Source organism: Sorex fumeus, unplaced genomic scaffold (genome assembly GCF_029834395.1).
Source record: "Sorex fumeus unplaced genomic scaffold, SorFum_2.1 ptg000058l, whole genome shotgun sequence".
Taxonomy (NCBI): Eukaryota; Metazoa; Chordata; class Mammalia; order Eulipotyphla; family Soricidae; genus Sorex; species Sorex fumeus.
Window position 1 is genome coordinate 16,044,357 of NW_026606115.1, and position 24,200 is coordinate 16,068,556.

At 38.1% G+C, this 24,200-nt stretch overlaps 1 non-coding gene across 1 annotated transcript; it reads right to left on the minus strand.

Moving 5' to 3' along the window:
* Positions 1-23,638: 23,638 nt before the first annotated feature.
* Positions 23,639-23,743, minus strand: LOC130034293 (U6 spliceosomal RNA). Its single transcript, XR_008794068.1, has one exon. It is a non-coding gene; the product is annotated as a U6 spliceosomal RNA (small nuclear RNA).
* Positions 23,744-24,200: the final 457 nt, after the last annotated feature.

The window sequence follows — 24,200 nt, forward strand, 5'->3', positions numbered from 1 at the left end:
ATCCATCTCTCCACAAGTGTATGTTTCCCACCACCAATGTTCCAAGTTTCCCCCACCACACCTCACCTCCAGCCAGCCTCTATGGAAGGCACTTCTTTCCTCCCTATTTCTCTCTTTCTCTCTTTTTTCTCTTTTCTTTTGGGCATTATGGTTTGCAATACAAATACTGAGAGGTTATCATGTTTGTTATCATGGTTATCTTACTTTGGACAACCTGGCAGGCTACCGAATGTAACCAACCCACATGGCAGAGTCTGGCAAACTCCCCGTGGTGTATCCAATATGCCAAACACCAGTTACAATGATGGGCCTCATTTTCCTAATCCTGAAAGAGCCTTGAATATGGCACTTTTTTAAAATCTCAGGGCTAGGGCGAAGGAGACGTTACTGGTGCCTGCTCAAGGTAATTGACGAACAACAGGATGATCATGATCGTGATCGTGTTTATTCCTTTGCCTAATTTCAGCAAGTACTTCTTATTTAGAGTGATCACTTCTAACTATCATTACCATAGTGGATTCTTCTCTCTATCAACTGTCATCTCCCCCAGCTCCATACCCAAGTAGAAACACAGGCTATGAAGATTTGTCAGTGGTTGGATAGGTTATTCTTGTTGGGCTGTTTATTTCATCAGCTTCTCAGCAGCATTGCACTATTTTCTTCTTCCTCATAGAACATCATTTGATATATCTTTTGTGAATCTTATATAAGAATTCCTTTGATCTTTCTGCTGTCAGGATTTTGTATCTTTTACTTTTGCAATTTTAATTACAATGTGTCTTGGAGTTTTTCTATTTGGGTTTATTTATTTGTGTGGGTGTGAACACACCTAGTGTTGCTCAGGGTTTACTCCTGACTTTGTGCTCAGGGATCACTCCTAGAGGACTTGGGGGACCATATGGGGGTGCCTGGAATTGAATCTGGGTTGGCCATGAATTAGGTAAGTGATTTTGCTTCCGTTTTCTCTGAGTTTAATTAGAATAATTTGAGCTTCTTGAATCTGGGTGCATTACTCAGTCCTCAACTCTGGGAACTTTTCGGTTATATTTTATTTATAGTTCTTTGTTGATTTCACCTTCCCTTTTAAGTGAACTCTCAGGATTCTTAATTTTTTCCTCTTTAACTCATCATATAATTATCTAGTATATTCAATTCTTTTTAGTTTTTCATCCATTGTCTGTTCTTTACTTATGGTTTTGTGCATACTGTCTTTAAGCTCATTAATTTGTTTATCAGCTTCTATAATCTTGTTATTGAAATTTTCCAATGAATTTTTGGTTTCAGTTACCATACTCTTCATTCAGTTTAGAGAATTTGACTGCAGTTTTCTCAAATCCTCTCTCATACTTTCTATTTATTTGTTGTAGGTCTACACTATTTGTTTTTCTTTTAGCTAATTAAAGTCTCACCAAGGTTACTCTGAGGTTACCATCTGAGGGGTTAGAGCTGGTAGGTGCTGGATTCCCTAAAAATTATTATCTTCCATTACTAATTTTGGTGGGCTTCTTCATTTCTTCAGACTGTCAACTTTGCACTGAAAACTATGAATGAGTCTGGTTTCATGCAGGCCTGAGTATCAGTCTAATGCTCATGTTCTCCAATTTTTCCAAGAACCTATGATTCTGTGTTGATGTTGATCTGCAGTTGAGCCTTAGAAGCAAAAATATATGCAAGAAATTCATTCCTATAGAGAAGGAATCACTAAGTTAATGATGGTTGGAGGAATCGCTTGGGATGGGAGATGTGTGCTGGAAGTAGACAAAGGAACAAACATGATGGCCTCTCAGTACCTGTATTGTAAACCACAATGTCCAAAATTAGAAAGAGACTAAGAGAGAAATTGTCTGACACAGAGGCAGGAGGAGGGGTGGGATGGGGATAGGGAGACTAGAGACATTGGTGGTGGAAAATGTACACTGGTGGAGGGATGGGTGTTCGAACATTGTATGACTGAAACTCAAATATTTTTCTAACTGTATCTCACTGTTAAAGGAATAAAAAATATAAAAGGAAAAAATAACTAATTTGATTTTAACTTTAAAAAAATCCAATCCTATTATGTAAAGTTCCCAGTGACTTATCTTTGCTTCAGTCCTGAGTTTGGACTATCTTTCTAGAATCCACATTTCTTTGACTCAACTAACTCTGGCAGATAACTGGCCCAAGATGATGCTTTGGGGAAAGGGTACTATTACTTTTATTTTTCTGGCACCATTTTAGGCCAGAAGTCTCTCACTGAAGTACTGGTGGGAAGTGTTTTCTGTGCTCCATTCTTCTTTGCTTGAAGTCTGCTGAGCACTGGACCAGTTTTCCAACAAGGTGTTTTTAATGCAGAAATTTAAAAGGCCATAGGCTGCATCTGCATCCAACAGATTTAATTGCAGTTATTGGGCATCCTGTACTTGGATTCTACTGCCTGCATTATTGCAGTATTTCCTTTTATCTTCTTCATCCCTGCCCCAAGTATGTATCTGCATTTTCTAGTGACTTAGTTTACAACTGCTCTTCATGTATGGAAAACTTCTTAGATTATTTCCACACTCTTTATCTGAAAAACCACTCACAATATTCTTTGGTGATTTATCTTTTCTTGCATTTATTATCTAGTATGATTCACAGCACAATTTTCTCTACTTGACTTCACCTCACTTTTTACCCTGAGGATTATATCAAGCAGTATGTTGAAGGGTATATTTAAGATAGGATTCCTCATAACTAATAGTCTTTATCCTCCTCTGGTTCTATTGTTGGGATTATGGTACAGATTTCTTACTCTTTTAGTCTAAAATAGTCATAACTCTATGGCATTATTTCTAGAGCCCAATTTAATGTCATACTAGTAAATGATCTTGAAAACATGATAATTAAGGGCACATCTGTATCACGCATCAATAATGGATTTTATCTTTATTAAGATGCATTTATTATCATTTCTTTGTGTCACTGTTTTTTTGGGAGTGGACTTGGTATTTTGGGTACCATTTGGCAGTACTCAAGGGCTACTCATGATTCTCTGCTCATCAGTGACTTCTGAAGGTGCATGGGTAACCACATTTGGCACCACTGTGTTGGCTGCATGTAAAGCAAGTACCTTGCCTCTTGTAATATCTCTAAGGCCTACTTTGCATCAATGTCAAACTCACAGTGTAGAACACTATCAAATATTTGTATAGATCAAATCACCCTTCACCTGACCCTCAAATGTTACTTAACACCTTCTGGTATCAATATACTTTTTGCTTTCTCCATAATGTGATCAGACCCATAAAAGATATTTTGAGGGTAGAGACATAGAAAATTATCCCAGCAAAAGTCCTATTCCAGTAGTTCCCATGCATTTAGACAAGTTGTAAACTAAGTTACTAGAAAATGCAGATACATTCTTGGGGCAGGGATGAAGAAGCTAAAAGTAAATACTGCCACATTGCAGGCAGTAGAAACCAACTACAGGGGACCCGATATGATTAAGAATGATCTTGTCCAACATCCTTAATCATTAGGGAGATCCAAAAGAACAAAAGCGACCGGTGCTGGCGTGGATGTGGCGAGAAAGGGTCCCTCCTTCACTGCTGGTGGGAATGCAGACTGGTTCAACCCTTTTGGAAAACAGTATGGATGATTCTCAAAAAATTAGAAATTGAGCTCCCATTTGACCAAGCAATACCACTCCTGGGAATATACCCCGGAGAGTCAAAAAAGTGTAGTCAAAGTGACATCTGCACTTGTTTGTTCATTGCAGCACTCTTTACAATAGCTAGAATATGGAAAAAACCTGAGTGCCCAAGAACAGATGACTGGTTAAAGAAACTTTGGTACATTTACACAATGGAGTACTATGCAGCTGTTAGAAAAGATGAAGTCATGAAATTTACATACAAGTGGTACTACATGGAAAGTATCATGTTAAGCGAAATGAGTCAGAAAGAGTGAGACAGAAAGATTGCATTCATCTGGGAAACATAAAGTAACAAAATAGGAGACTAACACCCAAGAGTGGCCGAGAGTAGTACCAGGGATTTTGCTCCATGACTTGGAGGCCAGCCACACGTGCTAGGGGAATAGGGAGCTCAGATAGGAGCACCAAATAGCTCAGATGGGAGCACCAAATAAAGGTGTTGTGAGGATCTTCCCAGGATGGGAGAATCAGGCTGAAAGTAGACTATAGACCAAACATGATTGCCACTCAATGCCTCTCTTGCAAACCACAGCACCCAAAAGGAGAGAGAGAGAGAGAGAACAAAAGGGAATGCCCTGCTACGAGGCAGGGTGGGATGGGGAGCATGGGAGGTGGGAGGGATACTGGGACCCGTGGTGGTGGAAAATGGGCACTGGTGGAGGGATGGGTACTTGATTATTGTATAACTGAAGCCCAAGCACAAAAATTTGTAAGTCTATAACTGTATCTCATGGTGTTTCACTAATAAAAAAATTAAAAAAAAGAATGATCTTGTCCACAGCCTTGTGGTGTTAAGGATGGTGATCTGAGCCATCAGATCAAAGAGCTGAACATGCTTCAATTTTATAAAGTTGCCACCAACATATTTTGGGTAATAAGCACTAATATAAAGTGTAAAAATGAGTCTTTCTACATCCCAAGGTTGTTACAAATGAATAGCCCTTTTTTGGTTTGGGAGCCACAATTGGTGGTGCCCAGGGCTAACTCCTTACTATGCACTTAGGAATCACTACTATGACTGTTCAGGGGATCATATGACAGTATCTGAATATGTCAATTGGGTCAATTGGGTAAGTCATACACAAGGCAAGTGCCCTAGATGTTGTACTGTCACTCTGGGCCTTGAAAGAATAGCCTTAATGAGGGCATCAAGCAGTTCATGATGCAGAAGAAAATGTTGATAATCTTGAAGAAACTATAACTCTCATGGTTCCCTTCCATCATAAACATGGACACATCTGAAGTAGGGAAAGAGAGAAGAGATTATCATCGTCTGGTTCAAGTGAAATTCTCTAAGAGAGTGAAGAGATTAATGGATGCCATTATATAAATTCAATATAAGAAAGATCCCACTTGATGATGGCAATATTTTACTCCTAGAATTTGGAAGTGGACTTCTTATAATTTTTAAATTTCCCCTTGCTGGAATCATACATGTAGGAGATATGATTAAGGTAGCCATAAATACTGAGATTATCTTCTCTATCCCACTCAAAACGGTCAAATTAAAATTTCCAGACTTAATTATCATGTTTATAGAATGTGACTGGTACTATAAAAGATAGTTCTCTTAACTGGTGAGCCAGAAGAATAGGCAGTAGATTGTATGATCAATCATTGGGTACTAGATTGGGCTATGAGAATTTTCTAGTCACCAGCAATCAGCAAATTTCATTACTGAACAAAATTCTAGTTTATACTATCAAATGTAACCTCCTATGTTTGTTGTTCCACATAAAAAGGAATGAACAAAACTACACGTGATACCTATAAAAGAGTTATCTATCATCAGGTGGAACAACTCACTAGCCAGAAGTACCTCCATATTGACTCACTCAGTAACAGTCCACATTCCCTTAATGCCTATTAGATTCTTTAACCTCTCTTCTCAGACGTATTTCTCTATCCTGTCTTTCTGTCTCTCCTCAGAACAGTTTTCTTTACTTACTTTGTTATCAACATAATGGAAACCATTAGGGAGGGGGAGTGATCCACTTGATCATACTTGAAATGGTGGTAAATACATTCACATTTAGAATATTTTTGTCTTCGTTTCTATCTTTGGCATGGGTCTTACTCTTTACATGTCATCTAACATTAATTATTCTCTAATTAAATTCTACCTTTAATTTTTCCCAGACAGAAATCTAGAAAGGCAAACAAGAAATTTGTTTCCCTTAGTATTTAAAGATACCTAAACCTTATTCTGATAACAATAAAATGAAGAAAACATCACCTCCATTCATCATTTCATACATTTCATTATGTCACTGCAGTGAGAGATCCTCAAGTCACCAAAATCAATTGCACCTTAAATTAAGGTCCTTGGTTAATTATCAAATTAAATTTTTACATTCTGTCACTTCACTTCATTTCCTGTGTCACTGGATACTCTTGACCACTAGACCACTATCTTCTCTTAAAATATCCTTTTCCTATACTTTCATGACAGTTTTCCTATTTTCTCTCCCCCCTTGAATGTTTATTACTTTCTCAATCTCTTTAAGCCCCTTCTTCATTAACTGAAACTTTTGAATATAAATTTTACCCACGGTTATCTTCTAAGACTTATTCTTTTGTCCCTGCTTATTTTCCTTGGGTTAGGTCATCAATACACATGATTTTAAAGGCCTTTAATATATGTCAGTTAAAATATCAAAAGACAGATCATCAGATCAGATTTCTTCCTTTTTCTGTATTTATGACTATTATAGTGTATGTCCATTGGAAGTTTCTAGCCATTTTACACTCAATATGATTTTAAAAAACATTCAATTAACTTTTCCCTGTTCTTTTGCAAATACTCCACTCCACTGATTCCTCTATCTTTAAAAAGTTATTTTGTTACTGTGGCCACATTTGATTGCATTTGGGGTCTTCTCCTGACTCAGTAATTGGGACACTTTCTGTGGTACTGGAAATTTAAAGAAGGCTTTCCACATGCAAAGCATGTGTTCAATTCTTTTGAAATGTTTTCATGACTCTCCACTTTCTTAAAGGGATAATTGGGTTGCTGTGTGGCTTTAAGAATTGGACTCATGCCCTTGACCATGTTAGGCATGTATCGTTATAACTGAAACTATCTCCTCAGTCTCTGACTTCTCTTTTACTATTCACTGGCTATTCAAAAAGAATCCTGGGTGGCATCATTGATAACTTTATTTCTTACATTTCCCACGTGAGAATAATTTAATAATTTAATCACATCAATTCTATTACCTAAATGCTTTCCATCTTCACCCTTCGTCTTTACTTTATAGGCTATTATTAATCCTAATTTGTCTGCCAGCATGCTGCACTTTCTTTCAGTGCATTCCCCAATAGTGGGTAAGGTGATCTTTCTAAAATAAAAATGTAAAAACAATTTTCCTTTGTTTAAATACTTTGTTAAATAATATTTTTCATTGCTTCTCTAGCTTTCCAAAGAGAAAATACCACTAGGAGATTGGGATAGAAGTAAAGGCAGCCCAGTATAAGAAAAAAAGCTTTCTTTTTTATATTTTAAAAGCATATAGTCAGATATCATTATATTCCACATTGTGTCTGAGTTTGATCACTATTCACATAATCTAAAAGAATATTTAGATAAATGAATAATTTAAAATTAGTAATGTTTGTCATCACTGTCCACTGTCCCTGTCCTCCTGTTGTTCATTGATTTTCTCGAGCGGGCCCAGTAATGTCTCCATCGTGAGACTTCTTGTTACTGTGTTTGGCATATCGAGTACGTCACGGGGAGCTTGCCAGGCTTTGCCCTGCGGGTGAGATACTCTCGGTAGCTTGCCGGGCTCTCCGAGAGGGGCGGAGGAATCGAACTTGGGTCGGCCATGTTGACTGCATGCAAGGCAGATGCCCTATCCGCTATGCTATTGCTCCAGCCCAATGTTTGTCATAGAAACTAAAATATTTCACATCATCTTTTACTGTGTTTTGAGAGTTATAGTTTCTATAGAAGAAATCACTTAATCACTTAATCACTTAATCCCCGTTATTCATCGATGTATTCGAGCGGGTGCCAGTAACGTCTCCATTCATCCCGGTTGCGTGCTAGCGTAGCCCAATGGTATCTGTTCGTTCTAGGAACAAGCAGAGCCTCAAACCGATCATTTAGGGTCTTGACGAAGAAGTCTGACCATCTTATAGGTGGGCGTCCACGTGATCTTTTGATGTCCCGTGGAATCCAATCAGTAATGGCTCTAGTCCAGCGGTTGTCTGTAAACCTCATTACATGTCCAGCCCATCTGATTTTTGATGCCTTGGCAAATGAGACAGCGTCCCTGATTCTTGAGCGTTGACGAAGATCAGAACTCCGGATTCTATCTCTCATTTGAGTGAATTGTGATATTTCAAGCATAGTTCTTTCGATTCCTCTTTGAGAGACCCGAATAGCGTTCTCATCCTGTTTTCGTAGGGTCCAGGTCTCTGAGGCATATGTTAATGCAGGAAGAATAGTGGAATCAAAGAAATGTGCTCGTAGCTGGAGGTTCTTTGTCCTTTTAGTTATTTCTTCAATGCTCTTGAAGGCATTCCAAGCCGCTCTCTTCCTCCTGCTCAACACAGGTGCCAGGTCATTCATCATGTTGATTTCTCGACCTAGGTATATATAACTGTTGCATTCGGAGATGGTGGTTCCATTGAGAGCGAATTGAGTGTCAGGAACAAGGCTGTTTCTCATAAACATTGTCTTCGTAAGATTCAGCTATAGTCCAACCTTTCCACATTCACGGTCAAAGTCGTTCAGCATTTGTGCCGCTTGGCTGATGTTTGGTGTTATTAGAACGATGTCATCAGCAAAGCGGAGGTGGTGTAGTTGCCGACCATCTATCTTCACTCCCATGTTTTCCCATTCCAGTCGTCGCATGATGTTCTCGAGGGTGGCACTGAAGAGTTTTGGTGAAATGGTATCACCCTGCCGAACCCCTCTCTTGATATGGATGATTACGTCTTTGTAGAATGGTGAGATCTTGGTAGTGAATCCGCAATAGAGCTCACGAAGGATCCTGATGTATTGAGTTTGTACGCCCTGATTGGCTAGGGCTTCCATGACCGCTTCCGTCTCAACAGAATCAAAGGCCTTCTTTAAATCAATGAACGTTAGACAGAGCGGCATCTTGAACTCCCGAGATACCTCAATGAGCTTGGTTATTGTGTGGATATGGTCGATGGTACTGAATCCTTTTCGGAATCCAGCTTGTTCACATGGTTGTCCTTCATCTAGTGTTCTGCTAATCCTATTCAGGATGACTCGAGTGAATAGTTTGTATTCACTATAGAAGAAAATTCAAAGTTATTGGTAAAGATAAAAGGTCATTCATGATAAAGTTACAGTAGTTATCATCTAAAGGGAATGGAATGTCTCCTTTAGTAGTGTTTAGAAAGATGTATATATTGTGGCGTATTTTTGATTATCATAATAATTAGAGGTTACTTACAGTATTTAGTGATGAGGGAAAAGAAATATCATATATTCTGCTGAGACAATATCATATAATGAAGAATTGTCATGCTGATACCTCCCATCTGCCTCTCCAGTCTCATTTCTCATTAAAAGCTCTCTTCATATTCTACCACGTAGCAGTTTCAGATAAAATAGATTTTCTTAAAGGTCAAGTAATTTCATGTCTTCAAATCTTTACAGATGTTTCTTCCTTTACGTGAGCCATCCTGCCACAATTTCTGTCTTCTCTAAGTATTAATAGCCCTACATATAGAATTACCTATTGTATAACATAATAATGATGCATGCAAAATAGATACACAGAACACTTTACAAGCTTTTTGAATAACCAAATGAACAAATTATTAATTGTATATTTACTGATTAATTTGCATGCATAATGTTTTACAGCAGGAAAAATAACCAGGCTCTGCTCTCAATTTGGATCATTATGTTAAGAGAAATAAAGAATTGGAGACCAAAGGTGTAAACAGAAAAAGTAACTGTGGACTGTTACACATTCAGGGCCTCTAAATCAGATGTTACCAATCTAATTTGGCTTACCTTCCCCCATTGCACTAGAGGCGAGATTTCTTCTCCAATTACACACTCCCATCATTCAATAACTCACTGAGGTGGTGTTCCTCATTTGGAGAAACACTGATCTGAACTATCATACATGAGGGGTAAGTTACCCAAGAGATAAGGATTAGAAAGAGGAGATAAGAAAAATCAGAGGGGAAATTGTGCTATCTTCAGAGATTATCAGAAGCCAGCACTTTTACACCAATGTTTCTCTTGTTCTTCCTCTGTCCTGTTTTTTCTTACAGCCATTTCCATGGACCCGAGCTAAAGGGACTTCTATATTACATTAATTTTATTACAAACTAATAAAAATTTTAAAAGTTTATAAATTAAAAGAATCTAAGATAATTTTAATTTTGTTTCTTGGGCTACACATTTGTGCCTAGGGCAGTGTTCAGAAGCCAAACATGGTGTTAGAATTGAAATGAGTTCAGCCTTGTGTAAGGCAAGCAACTTACCCCCCGTACTACCTCTTTGGCCCTTAAATTCAATATTACAAAAATGAACTAAAACCAAAATTATAGAGAAACAAAGTAACAAACAGAAATCCTTAGATATCAGTACCTATTTTTAGAGGTAATGAGTGTTAATGTTTTCTTCGTTTTATTTAATCATTAAAAAACTTGATCATATCATAACACGTTGATGATTAATCTTATGTGTCAACTGATAGGGTTATAGATATCCTCCAGATATTTTGCTAAACATTACTCTAGTTGTGTATGTGAAGGTATTTATAGATGATAATTCACATTGAAGTAGATAAAATGAGCAATAGAAATTGTCTTCCCTAATGAAAGTGGGCCTCATAAAATCATTTGAAAACCTGATTGGAAGAAAGAGGCTGGACTTCTTTCAAGTAAGAGGAAACTCAGCTTCTGCCTTAGTGTATGGTTCAGCATATCAGCTTCTGAATGACTTTGTGTCTTAACAAAAACAACAGCTCTTCTTGGGTATTAAGTTTTCCAGTTTCATGATTGGAATAAACATCAGTGGTGATCTGGGTTCCAAGATTATGCTGCAGATCTTGGACCTTCAGTATCCATAATAATATGACCAATTTATTTATAATAAGCCTCCCTCTTTCTCTCCTTCCCTCTTTTTCTTTCAATCTCTCCCTCTTGTGTGTATTGTTTAGTCTGTCCTGTTTTGTCTATTTGTCTAGAGAACACTGATATATGTATATTATACCATATATCATGTACACAGACATATATACCACTATAACTAATTTTTGTCAAATGAAATATATCTTAGGGATGTTTTAAAGCAATTTAGACTGAGCATTGTTTGCAAAAATGGTGTGGTACTGTACATTAGCTACATGATCATATTCAACTAGTTGGTGGAGAACTGTTATTAACAATTTTTAAATAATTAGTAACTCTACCTTGGAGTACCAAACTGTGCAAATATGTCTTTAGTATCTAGTGTATATATGTTTATATTGTCTATTAAAGGAGTTTCAGAATCAAGTGATATGTACATTTAAAATTATTATTAATATTGTTAAATTATAAAGGTAATACAATTTTCACCAATAGAGTATGAGAATACTTATTACTCCATGGCTTTTAATGACATTTCAAAGTCAATTTTAAGATTTTTTGCCAGTAAAATGGGTGAAACATCACACCACAATGTCACCAACTTGTTCACCACAAAAGATATATCAATTTAATTTCACTTTATTCAAATGACTTTATATATTTACTTAGTGTTTTTTCCATACTCAGCAATGCCTACATATTACTCCTGGCTCTGCATGCAGAAATTATTTCTGGTGATGTTTCAAGGACCATATGGGATGCTAGGGATGCAAAATGGGTCTGTCTTGTGCAAGGCAAGTGCCCTACCTGCTGTGACATATCTCCAAATCCCCAAATGATTTTACATATCTGAAGCCATATAAAAATTTTCTTGAGAAAATTTTAATTTGAATTTACTTAAGATTAAGGTTATGGTTATAGCTAGGCACCATGAACCTATGGCATTCCTCTGGTTCACTAGCTAAGTCCCATTAAGCTTTTCATTAATTTATTTTCAAGAGCCTTTTCAAGGAATTAAAATTCTTGCCCAAATTTTGCCCTCCCCAACACATACCATTCATATTATCAATGTTTAAGAAATAAATTTAACATGACTTCAAAAACAAAATCCAGAAAAGTAAATATTACTAAATAAGATTGTTCATTCAAAAATAGTTGCCTTAGATTAAAAAATCCTGAAAGATTAAAACTATACACTATACTTTCAAATAGCAGTTTACCAAAATGTTCAATAGTCATGCTCATATCTTTCATTATAGCCCTTTGGAGAAATATGGTTAAGGTATTCTGATTAACTAAAATATTGAAGATTATTTCGAAAGGTATTGATCAATAACTACTTAATATGTTTCCTAGTTCTAATGAAACAGAACCAAGTAGAAAGGACTCAGTGCATTTAGTAAGTTGTAAAAGAGCATGACTATGTCAACGAAACTATTTCTCTGACACTGAGAAAATATCATGACTGCAATAACATGGTTGTATTGTGAACGTCACCATGAATAAGCTACTGATAAATCACACACGACAGTCCCACAACAAATCAATGATAACAAGCTACACTTTCAAACAGAAGGATTGAATTGAAGAAGAGTCATTAAATGTAGGCCCCTTGAAGATCAACACTGGAGGCATTGATAGTAACTTGAAAGAAAAAAAGCAGGATATGCTGGCCCTTTTGCTTTAGGCTGACAACATATGTCAGTGAGTAAGGAAATGGAAGAAGTCAGTACTCTCCCATCTGTACTGGAAATGTTTACAACTGCCTTATCCTACATAGCCTGTAACTTATCCAACCTGTTCTATCAAAATCTCTCTTGCATCTCTTCCATCTGTCTAGTTTTTTTACCCCACTCGAATTAATAGTTTGACTCAACTCAAAATTAATAGTTATATTTGAAACACCCATGACACCCTCGATACTACTTTAAGGAGCCAGGTATCCATAGCCTCCTTTCTTAAAGATAGGATATTGGAATGATCATTCAGTTTCCCAGACAGATGATTTTACTTCCCAGAAGTGGAGGGAAAGTGCAGTATCTCTATAGTGATGTAAGAGAGATCTCTAAGATCTCTAAGTATGCAAGAGAGTTTCCTAGGTAAACAGTTTACAGCACAGTAACTCAGTGTCTGATTATAAAGTTGATCTTCTTGATGGAATACATCAGTGACTTCAGTTATCAGAGAGCATGCTATGAACTAAATTCACTGAAGAAAATACTTGGAGAAACATTTTCTATAGCATTTTGAATTCTGTTAAGGCTGCTTCAATTAGTGCTAACATTTCAGCTGATCAACAAATAAGCATTTATACATTCCTTAGGAGGAAATCACTGTTAGGTAAAACAGAGAGATGCAACATATCTGATGTAGTTTCTGTAATGAAATACTGCCTACATAGGGGGAAAGATGTATGTAAATTATAGTTTCGTGGATTTTTGAGGGTTTGGCATGGGAACGAATAAAATAGGTGGAGGGAAGATGCATTCAGCTAAGTTTAGAATGTTAATTCTTTTGGTCTCAAGCCTTGTAAGGCATACAAGGAGTAGATGTAATGTACTCTCAAAAAAAATAAACATTAATGAGCAAAAACACAAGTTAGAAGGTTCATTCTGAGTTTACATTTAGGAAACATTTTAAGTTTATTTAAATAAAACTAATGATCAGACTAATAATATAGTTGGTTAATAGTTATAAAATGATTTTGGTTTGAATTTTTAAATGGTTGACAGAAATTGCTTTAAAATGTTTTGAATGCATTTTTATTGCCTTTTTATCCAATTAGTGTTGAAACCTCCATTGGGATGAGGATTTTTCTGAGAGTTTACTGGCATACCTTCAGCTTCAAGAATGAGCATGGCTCATGGTTTAATAACCATCTGTTGAATGATTTCGTGTTATAATATTTGAAAAAACTGTTCAAATTATAACAAGCTATTGGACATATTATCAATAAATAATATCATATAGATTAATTAATGCTACTTTTATAACTGGCTTGGGATTTGGAAAGGCACAAACACATCTCTCCTAAGTTATCTCACACCGCTTCTACTACCAGTTCCATGAAGCCTCTGTTGGATTTCAGGCGATTTTATTGCTTTTGTGAACACTGAATACATAGGCTGAAAGTAGATCTTTTTGAAGAGACTTGGAGAATAAAGATAACACTTAACGTGAATCTTAATGCCCTAATATTCTTGGCATAGAAAGGCTATGAAGTAGGTATAAAACTATTGTACCATTTGTTAATTCATTCTAGATGGGAAAGGTAGCATTAAGAGTTGTTGAAAGTGAACTTTCTTTTTTCTAAGATTGTCTAATCATCAACAGGCATTAAAGGATTACCTATAAATCCTAACAAATAATTTTAACTACAAAGGTAAGCTTTTGGTCAACTGGCATGTTGTAACAATCTGCACACCTTTGGTTCACTCTTCGCCAGTTGGTAGCATTGCCACCCCCTGCCACGATGAGGTGGTGAACCATCGAGGGGATTCCATCCTGAATTCCGACTGGATTCCACAGGATGTCAAAAGAACGCCGGGCCGCCCACCTAAAAATGGTCGGAATTCTTCATCAAACCATAAACGAATGGTTTGAATCTCTTTGTGTTCCTGGAGTGAGCAGACACCATTGCGCTACACTAGCACACGACAGGGATGAATAGAGATGTTACTGGCGCCCACTTGAGCAAATCTATGAGCAATGGGATGACAAGTGATGCAAGTAATACAGAGGTAACTTTGATCAGGCAGTGTCCCTGGGCACTCTTCACACTTAATAATGAATAATTTAGGGGCCTAAAAGTAAATGAATCACAGGATAAAATATTTTGGCATAGATATCGAAAGAATATTATGTTTTCAGGGATAGTCAGCCTTCAAAGATCACTTTATGCCTTTTGATTTATATATTTATTCTTCTATTAGATGGATGTGAATTCTGTTTAATTAAAAATATTTTGGGGACCAGAGAGATAGTATAGTTGGTAAGGTGCCTTGCACTTGGCCAACCTGGGTTCTATTCCCCACACCCTAAGCACCACTAGGAGTGATTCCTTAGTGCACTGAAAGAAATAACTCCTGTGCATCATTGGTTGCAGCTCAGAAAACAAAAAAAAATGTTTTACTTAATCACTATGATTTATAAAGTTTTATACCATATTTCTACCGCTAATCCCACTATCACATGACTGCTTCCCTCCACCTCAGTGACTCGAGATTTCCTTCCAACCCCTGTCAAGTATATTTTTTGGCTTAATTGTTGTAGTTTGGATCACCATGTTTTCTGCTGTTTTTTTTGATCTAGTTGCTTAGCTATGTATAGATAACTTTCCTCCACATCAAAGCCGTAGTCAATATTTTACCATCTTTGATACATTATAATTCTCTGAGCCAATGCTAAGTAAGAACATATGGTATTTGGTATCTGTTCTTGTCTTTATGACGTAGTTCATTTATCAAGAGATTCTTCATCATTTCTTATGGATACATAGATCCATAAGGGCTGGAGCGATAGCACAGCGGGTAGGGCGTTCGCCTTACAAGCAGCCAACATGGCCGACCCGAGTTCGATTCCTCCGCCCCTCTCGGAGAGCCCGGCAAGCTACCGAGAGTATTCGATATGCCAGACACAGTAACAACAAAGTCTCCAATGGAGACGTTACTGGGCCCGCTCGAGCAAATCGACAATCAACGGGAGGGCTTTTACCCTTTTACCTTTTACATAGTATTCCATTGCGTGTATATACCATAACTACATTCTCCACTCTTCAGTTGTTGTACAATTGTGATAATTTCATCTGCTGGTTATTGAGATACATTCTGTAATAAAAATAGAGGTGTATATGTTTTTTAAATGAATTTTTGTGTTTTGAGGATGTAGATACTAAGCAATGACAGGATTAAGCATATGAGGCTCTTTTAGTTTCTGTCAAAGTCTTCGTAATTTTTTCCATTAGGAGCAGAAACAGACAACATTCCCAGAGCAGTGATGAGAGTTCCTTTTTCATTATATCCCTATCAGCACAGGTTTTGCTTGTCCTTTTTCATATATGCCGTTCTCACTGGTATAATATGATTATCTCATTGTAATCGTAATCTTTATATCTCTGATAATAGCACTGTAGCACTGTCCACCTGTTGTTCATTGATTTGCTCGAGTAGGAACCAGCAACATCTCTATTGTGAGACTTGTTACTGTTTTTGGCATACTGAATATACCACAGGGAGCTTGCCAGGCTCTTCCATGTGGGTAGGATACTCTTGGTAGCTTGTCGGGCTCTCCAAGAGGAACGGAGGAATCGAATCTGGGTCGGCCATGTGCAAGGCAAACCCCTACCCACTGTGCTATCGCTCCAGCCCATCTCTGAAAATAACTGACAATAAACATTTCCGTATGCCTTCTGGACATCCATCAATCCTCTTCTGGGAGTGTGTATTCACTTCCTCTCCCCATTTTTGGTGATTATTGAATATATTGGTGTTATTTTATGAGTGTTTTGTATTTCTTAGATATTAAACCTTCATCTAATGTATTGTGTGCATATATTTTCTCCCATTCAGTAGTGTCTATTGATTTTATCTTACATTTATTTTGCAATGCAAAGACTTTTTAATTTGATGTAGTCCTGTCTTTTCATGTGTTTCTGTTTTCTTTGCCAATGGAGTCATATAATTGAAACCACCTTTGAGGTCCATATCCTGCCTATATGTTTCTCAATGTACTTTATTGAATCTGCTCTAGTTTTTTCATCCACTTTGAGTTGACTTTTGTATAAGGTGAAAGATATTGATTCAATGTCATTTTTTAAAGTGCAGCTATCCAGTTTTCCCAAACACATTTATTGAAGATGCTATAGTTGCTCCATATCACAGACAATATTTACTTGCAGTTAGCTATCCATAATATGTGTTTTTGATTACTGTAGTTTTATAGTATAGTCAAGAAACACAAAGCATCCATTTTTTTTATTTTTAACAAGGCTTTGCTTTTCTGGGTGTTTCATAATCCCATACAGATTTTATCAGTGTCTGTTCTAAGTCCTTAAAAATGCCATTGCTGCTGTTAGAAAAGATGAAGTTATGAAATTTACATACAAGTGGTACTTCATGGAAAGTATCATGCTAAGCAAAATGAGTCAGAAAGAGAGGAACAGAGATAGAAATATTACATTCATCTGGAGAACATAAAATAACAAAATAGGAGGAGACTAACACCCAACAATAGTCGAGAAGTACCAGGAGGTTTACTCCATAGCTTGGAAGCCAGCCACACATGCTAGGGGAAAAGGTACCTCAGATAGAGAAGGGAGCACCAAATAAATGGTGTTGGGAGGATTGTTCCAGGATGGGAGATGCATGCTGAAAGTAGACTATAGACCAAACATGATTGCCACTCAATGCCTCTTTTGCAAATCACAGCACCCAAAAAGAGAGAGAGAACAAAAGGGAATGCACTGCCACAGAGGCAGGGTGGGATGGGGGGGATGGTGGGTGGGTGGGATACTGGGATCAGGGATCAGTGGTGGTGGAAAATGGGTACTGGTGGAGGGATGAGTACTCGATCATTATATAACTGAAACCCAAACACAAAAATTTGTAAGTATACAACTGTACCTCATGGTGTCACACTAATAAAAATTAAAATAAAAACAGGAAAAGGAAAAAAATGCCATTGCTATTTTGGTTGGGATTTGCATTGAAGCTACATAATAGTTTAGGTAGAATACAAGTTTTGACAATATTGATTGCTCCGTTCCATGAATGTAGAATTTTTTTCATTTTTAATGTTACTTTTCTATTGTTTTTTTTTTAATTTTTTCCCTTTATTTTATTTTTTTACAGTTGTAGATTTACAATTTTTTGTGCTTGGGTTTCAATTATACAATGATCAGATAGCCATCCCTCCACCAGTGCCCATTTTCCACCACCATGGATAATATCCCTCCCACCCCCATCCCCCCATCCCACCCTGCATCTGTGGCAGGGCAATCCCCTGTGTTCTCTCTCTCCTTTTGGGTGTTGTGGTCTGCAAAAGAGGCATTGAGTGGCAAACATGTTCAGTCCTAGTCTACTTTTGACATGCATCTCCCCTCCTGGGAGGATCCTCCAAACATCCTTTATTTGGTGCTCCCTTCACTATCTGAACTGCCCTTTCCTCTAGGATACCTGGCTGGCCTCTAAGTTATGGAGTAATCCTCCTGGTGCTGATCTCAGCTATTCTTGGGTATTAATCTCATACTTTGTTACTTTATATCCCCCAGATGAATGCAATCTTTCTATGTCTATCCCTCTCTTTCTGACTCATTTCGCTTAGCATGATACTTTCCATGTTGTACCATTTGTATGTAAATTTCATGACTTCATCTTTTCTAACAGCTACATAGTACTCCATTGTGTAGATGTACCAAAGTTTCTTTAACCAGTCATCTGTTCGTGAGCATTCAGGTTTCTTCCAGTTTCTGGCTATTGTAAAGAGTGCTGCAATGCACAAACAAGTGCAGATGTCACTTCGACTATACATTTTTGCCTCTCTGGGATATATTCCCAGGAGTGGTATTGCTGGGTCAAATGGGAGCTCAATTTCTAATTTTTTGAGAATCGTCCATACTGTTTTCCAGAAGGGCTGAACCAGTGGACATTCCCACCAACAGTGAAGGAGTGTCCCTTTCTCGCCACATCCACGCCAGCATCGGCTGCTTTCGTTCTTTTGAATGTGGGCCAGTCTCTGAGGTGTGAGATGGTATCTCATTGTGGTTTTGATCTGCATCTCCCTGATGATTAATGATGTAGAGCATTTTCTCATGTGCTTTTTTGCCATTCGGATTTCTTCTTTGAGAAAGTTTCTGTTCATTTCATTGCCCCATTTTTGGATGGGGTTGGATGTTTTCTTCTTGTGGAGTTTAACTAGTATTTTGTGTATCCTGGATATCAACCCCTTGTCAGATGTGTATTTGGTGAATATCCTTTCCCATTCTGTAGACTGTCTTTGTATTTTGGTCACTGTTTCTTTGGAGGTGCAGAAGCTTCTTAGTTTAAGATAGTCCCATTTATCTATCTCTGTTTTCACTTGCTCGGCCAGTGGCGTGGCATCTTTGAAGATACCATTAGCTTCAATGTCATGGAGGGTTTTGCCAACTTTATCTTCAATGTACCTTATGGTTTCTGGTCTGATGTTGAGGTCTTTAATCCATTTTGATCTTACTTTTGTACATGGTGTTAGGCAGAGTTCTGAGCCTATTTTTTTTGCATGTAGCCGTCCAGTGATGCCAACACAATTTAGTAAAGAGGCTTTCCTTACTCCACTTCACATTACTTGCACCTTTATCAAAGATTAGATGATCATATGATTGAGGGGAGATGTCAGTGTATTCAACCCTGTTCCATTGGTCTGCAGTTCTGCCTTTGTTCCAGTACCATGCTGTTTTAATTATTACTGCTTTGTAGTACAGTTTGAAGTTCGGGAGGTTGATTCCTCCCATTTTCTTTTTCCCAAGAATTGCTTTAGCTATTCGTGGGGGCTTATTGTTCCATATAAATTTCAGGAGTGTTTGCTCCATTTCTTTGAAGAATGTCATGGGTATCCTTATAGGGATTGCATTGAATTTATACAATGCTTTCGGTAGTATTGCCATTTTGACAATGTTAAGTCTTCCGACCCATGAGCAGGGGATATCTTTCCATTTCCTCATGTCCTCTTTTATTTCCTGAAGTAACATTTTGTAGTTTTCTTCGTAAAGGTCCTTTACTTCCTTAGTTAAGCTGATTCCTAGGTACTTGATTTTCTGGGGCACAATTGTGAACGGGATTTTTTTTTCATGTTGCTTTCTTCTCTCTCACTGTTTGCGTATAGGAAAGCCATGGACTTTTGGGTATTGATTTTATAACCTGCAAATTTACTGTAGGAGTCTATTGTTTCTAGGAGTTTTTTGGTGGAGGTTATTGGGTTCTCTAAGTAGAGTATCATATCATCTGCGAATAGTGAGAGCTTGATTTCTTCCTTTCCTACCTGAATGCCCTTAATATCTTTTCCCTGCCTAATCCCTATTGCAAGTACTTCCAGTACTATATTGAACAGCAGTGGAGAGAGTGGGCATCCCTGTCTCGTCCCTGATCTTAGAGGGAAGGCTCTCAGTTTTTCCCCATTGAGGATGATGCTTGCTGTAGGCTCGTGGTAGATGGCTTTAATTATGTTGAGGAAGGTCCCCTCTATACCCATTTTGGCTAGGGTTTTCGTCATAAAGAGGTGCTGGATCTTATCAAATGCTTTCTCTGCATCTATTGATATGATCATATGCTTTTTATCTTTTCTTTTGTTAATATGGTGGATTATGTTGATTGATTTCCGAATGTTAAACCATCCTTGCATCCCTGGGATGAATCCTACTTGGTCATGGTGTATGATCCTTTTGATGAGTAGTTGGATTCTATTTGCTAGTAGTTTGTTGAGGATCTTTGCATCTGTGTTCATCAGGGATATCGGCCTGTAATTCTCTTTCTTTGTGGTATCTCTGTCTGCTTTTGGTATCAGTGTGATATTTGCTTCGTAGAAACTGTTCGGAAGTGTTTTTGATATTTCAATTTCGTGGAAAAGCTTAAAGAGCATCGGGAGTAAGTCCTCTTTAAAGATTTGGAAGAATTCACTAGTGAATCCATCCGGGCCAGGACTTTTGTGCTTGGGGAGACTTTTTATTACCATTTCAATTTCCTTGATGGTGATAGGTCTGTTCAGGTATTCCAGGTCTTCTTGGTTCAGCCTTGGGTGTCTGTAGGAGTCTAGGAATTTATCCATTTCCTCGAAGTTTTCATGTTCCGTGGCATAAAGCTTCTCAAAGTACTCCCTGAGGATCCTCTGAATTTCTGTGGTTTCTGTTGTAATGACCCCCTTTTCATTTCTGATTCGGTTTATTAGGGTTTTCTCTCTCCCTTTCTTTGTGAGTTTTGCTAGAGGCTTATCGATCTTGTTAATTTTCTCAAACAACCAGCTTTTGGTTTCATTGATCTTTCGGATTGTTTTTTGGGTTTCCATCTCGTTAATCTCTGCTCTGAGTTTTATTATTTCCTTTCTCCTGTTCGGGTTGTGCTCCTTTTTTTGGTCCTTCTCCAAGCTCTTAAGCTGTGAGGTTAGGTTACTTATGTGTGCTCGCTCCTCCTTCCTGAGGAATGCTTGTAGAGCTATAAACTTTCCTCTTAACACAGCCTTTGCTGTGTCCCATGAGTTTTGGTAACTCGTGTTCTCATTTTCATTCGTTTCTAGGAATCTTTTGATTTCCTCTTTGATTTCCCGTCTAATCCACTCGTTGTTCAATAGTGCACTGTTTAATTTCCAGGTGTTTGATTTAGTTTTCTGTTTTTGTGTGTGATTTACTTCTAATTTCAGCGCATTATGGTCTGAGAAGATTGTTGATACAATCTCTACCTACTTAATTTTATGGAGGCATGTTTTGTGGCTCAGCATGTGGTCTATCTTGGAGAATGTTCCATGTACACTTGAGAAGAATGTGTATTCAGCTTTTTGTGGATGAAGTGTCCTGTATATATCTACTAAGTCCCTTTCTTCCATTGTTTCCCTCATATGAAGTATGTCCTTGCTAAGCTTGAGTCTGGTTGATCTATCAAGAGGTGACAAAGCAGTGTTGAAGTCTCCCACTAGTATTGTGTTGCTATTGATGTCTTTTTCCAAATCTATGAGTAGTTGTTTTAAGTACTTTGCTGGTCTCTCATTAGGTGCATATACATTTATTATTGTAAGTTCTTCCTGTTGTACAGATCCTTTGATCAATAAGAAATGGCCTTCACTGTCTCTTATGACCTTCCTCACTCTGAAATCGATGTGGTCTGATATAAGTATAGCTACCCCAGCTTTTTTATGGGAGCTGTTTGCCTGTAGGATTGTTTTCCAGCCTTTGACTCTGAGTCTGTGTTTGCTTTGACTATTGAGATGCGTTTCTTGCAGGCAGCAGAATGTTGGGTTCAATTTTCTAATCCATCCTGCCACTCTATGTCTTTTAATTGGTGGGTTTAGCCCATTGACATTGAGAGATTATTGTTATGGGATTTTGTCCCATTGTTCTGTTAAAATTTGGTGTATTTGAAGGGCCTTTCTTGCCTTAAAGTAGCCCATTTAGTTGTTCTTGTAACCATGGTTTTGAGTCTATGAAGTTCCTGAGCTGTTGTTTGTCTGTGAAACTGTGTGTTGTTCCTTCTATTATGAATGAGAGTCTTGCTGGGAAAAGTATTTTTGGGGAGGCATTTATTTCATTGAGTTTTTTCACTATGTCCCACCACTGTTTTCGGGCCATGAGGGTTTCATCAGAAAAATCAGCTGTGAATTTTTAGGATGCTCCTTTGTAAGAGATTTCTTTCTTCGATCTTGCTGCTTTCAGAATTTTGTCTCTGTCTAAGGTTTTGGTCATTTTGATCAGAATGTGTCTTGAGGTATTTTTATTCGGATTTCTTCTAGCTGGTACCCTTCGGGCCTCCTGAATGTGGTCACAAGTTTTCTTCAGCGCTGGAAACGTTGTAGCAATGATGTCTTTGACAGTTTCTTCTTCATCAAGGTTTTCTTCCTGTCCCTCTGGGACTCCAATAATTCTTATGTTACCCCTCTTGGCTTCATCCCGATCTTCTCTTGCAATCAGTTCCCGAATTGTGAGTCTCTTTTCCATTTTCTGCTCTTTTCTGGAGAGTCTCTGAACTTCATCTTCGAGCTCACTGATTCTGTTCTCAGCAGAATTTACTGTTACTCTGCTGCTGAGGCCTTCCACTGAGCTTTTCAATTCGCCTACGAGATTTTTCAGGTCTGACATTTCTGATTGCATTTTCCTCATTTCTGCCTCCAGATCCTTTTGTCTTCTATTGGCATTGCTTTCCATTGTTTCTTTTAATTCCCTAAGCATCCTAAGTAGCTCCCTTCTGAATTCCTTGTCAGAGAGGTTGTCTAACACTACAGTACTGTTGGTGTCATCTGGGCTAGACTCTTCAATATGAAAGTTTGGTGGGCTTTTGCGTTGCTTTACCATTGTGAGGTAAAGGTAAAGGCCCTCCCGTTGATCGTCGATTTGCTCGAGCGGGCCCAGTAACGTCTCCATTGGAGACTTTGTTGTTACTGTGTCTGGCATATCGAATACTCTCGGTAGCTTGCCGGGCTCTCCGAGAGGGGCGGAGGATTCGAACTCGGGTCGGCCATGTTGGCCGCTTGTAAGGCGACCGCCCTACCCGCTGTGCTATCGCTCCAGCCCTTTCGGAGAGCCCGGCAAGCTACCGAGAGTATTCGATATGCCAGACACAGTAACAACAAAGTCTCCAATGGAGACGTTACTGGGCCCGCTCGAGCAAATCGACGATCAACGGGAGGGCCTTTACCTTTACCTTTACCTTTACCATTGTGAGAGGTGTGGTTTAGTCCTTCACGTTCACTGTTACTATTCTGCTTGATATGCAGTGTGAGTTAAGATAGGCTTATGAGTTATTGGCTACTGTATTTCTAGTGGCTTATCTAAAATAGAGAAGTTTCCACCTAAGAAGGTAGCTTATGGTTCCTATGGCATACGTAGTGGGAAAATATTTCGCGGCCGCATCAGCGGCTGTGGCTCCGGAAAGAGTCCCTGGCACTGGGCGAGGAGTTGGGAACGTCTCCTGTTTGGAATTGGAGCCGTTCAGCTTTGTTGTCCAGAGCTGGGCCTCTGTGCCCATCCCACACAGCTCAGGGGTTGAAAACCGGCTTTCTAGGGGCTGGATCTAGCTGCGCATGCCCAGAGAGGGTCCCAGGCCCTTGGGGACGGGCTGTGCCTGTTTGGAATTGGAGCCGTTCAGCTTTGTTGCCCAGAGCTGGGCCTCTGTACTTTTTATTGTTTTTTAATTTCAATTTTTAAATTATTTTTGTTTAATTAAAAATGAATTCTTAATATATTTTTTGTTTCATCTTTGCGCAGGTGTCATGCTAACCTCTGTATAGTTTCAATTTTTGTATATGTGTTGCCAAAAGGAGAACTTCTATTTCTTTTCAAAGTGACCTGTAGTTATTCAAGGAAAACTCTGCCTTCATTTTAAAATTGATTTCTAGATACTTGTTGTTTATGGACACTAATTTGGATTAACTGATGTCTCTCTTTAAAAAAACTCTTTTATTGACGTTTTGGGATTTGCAACGTTCTTTACAACTGATGGCAGAGACCAAAATCAACATTCTTATCAAGGTGCTTTCCATCTTCAATGCTGGTAACCTCTTAAATTCTTGGAGCTGTGAGAGTTTACATGATTTTTAAATACTTTTTACTACAAAATAATCTCCTCTTAGGAGGAGACAGGTTTTTGGCAGGCAACCTGAATGAAAGTTAAACTATACTAGATGAGAAATTAGTGGAGCTGGTGTCTAATCTGGTTTCATAATTCAGTTTTTGAAATGAAGTCTTTATAACCCAAACAAGTCACTTGATTCTCTTTTTTAA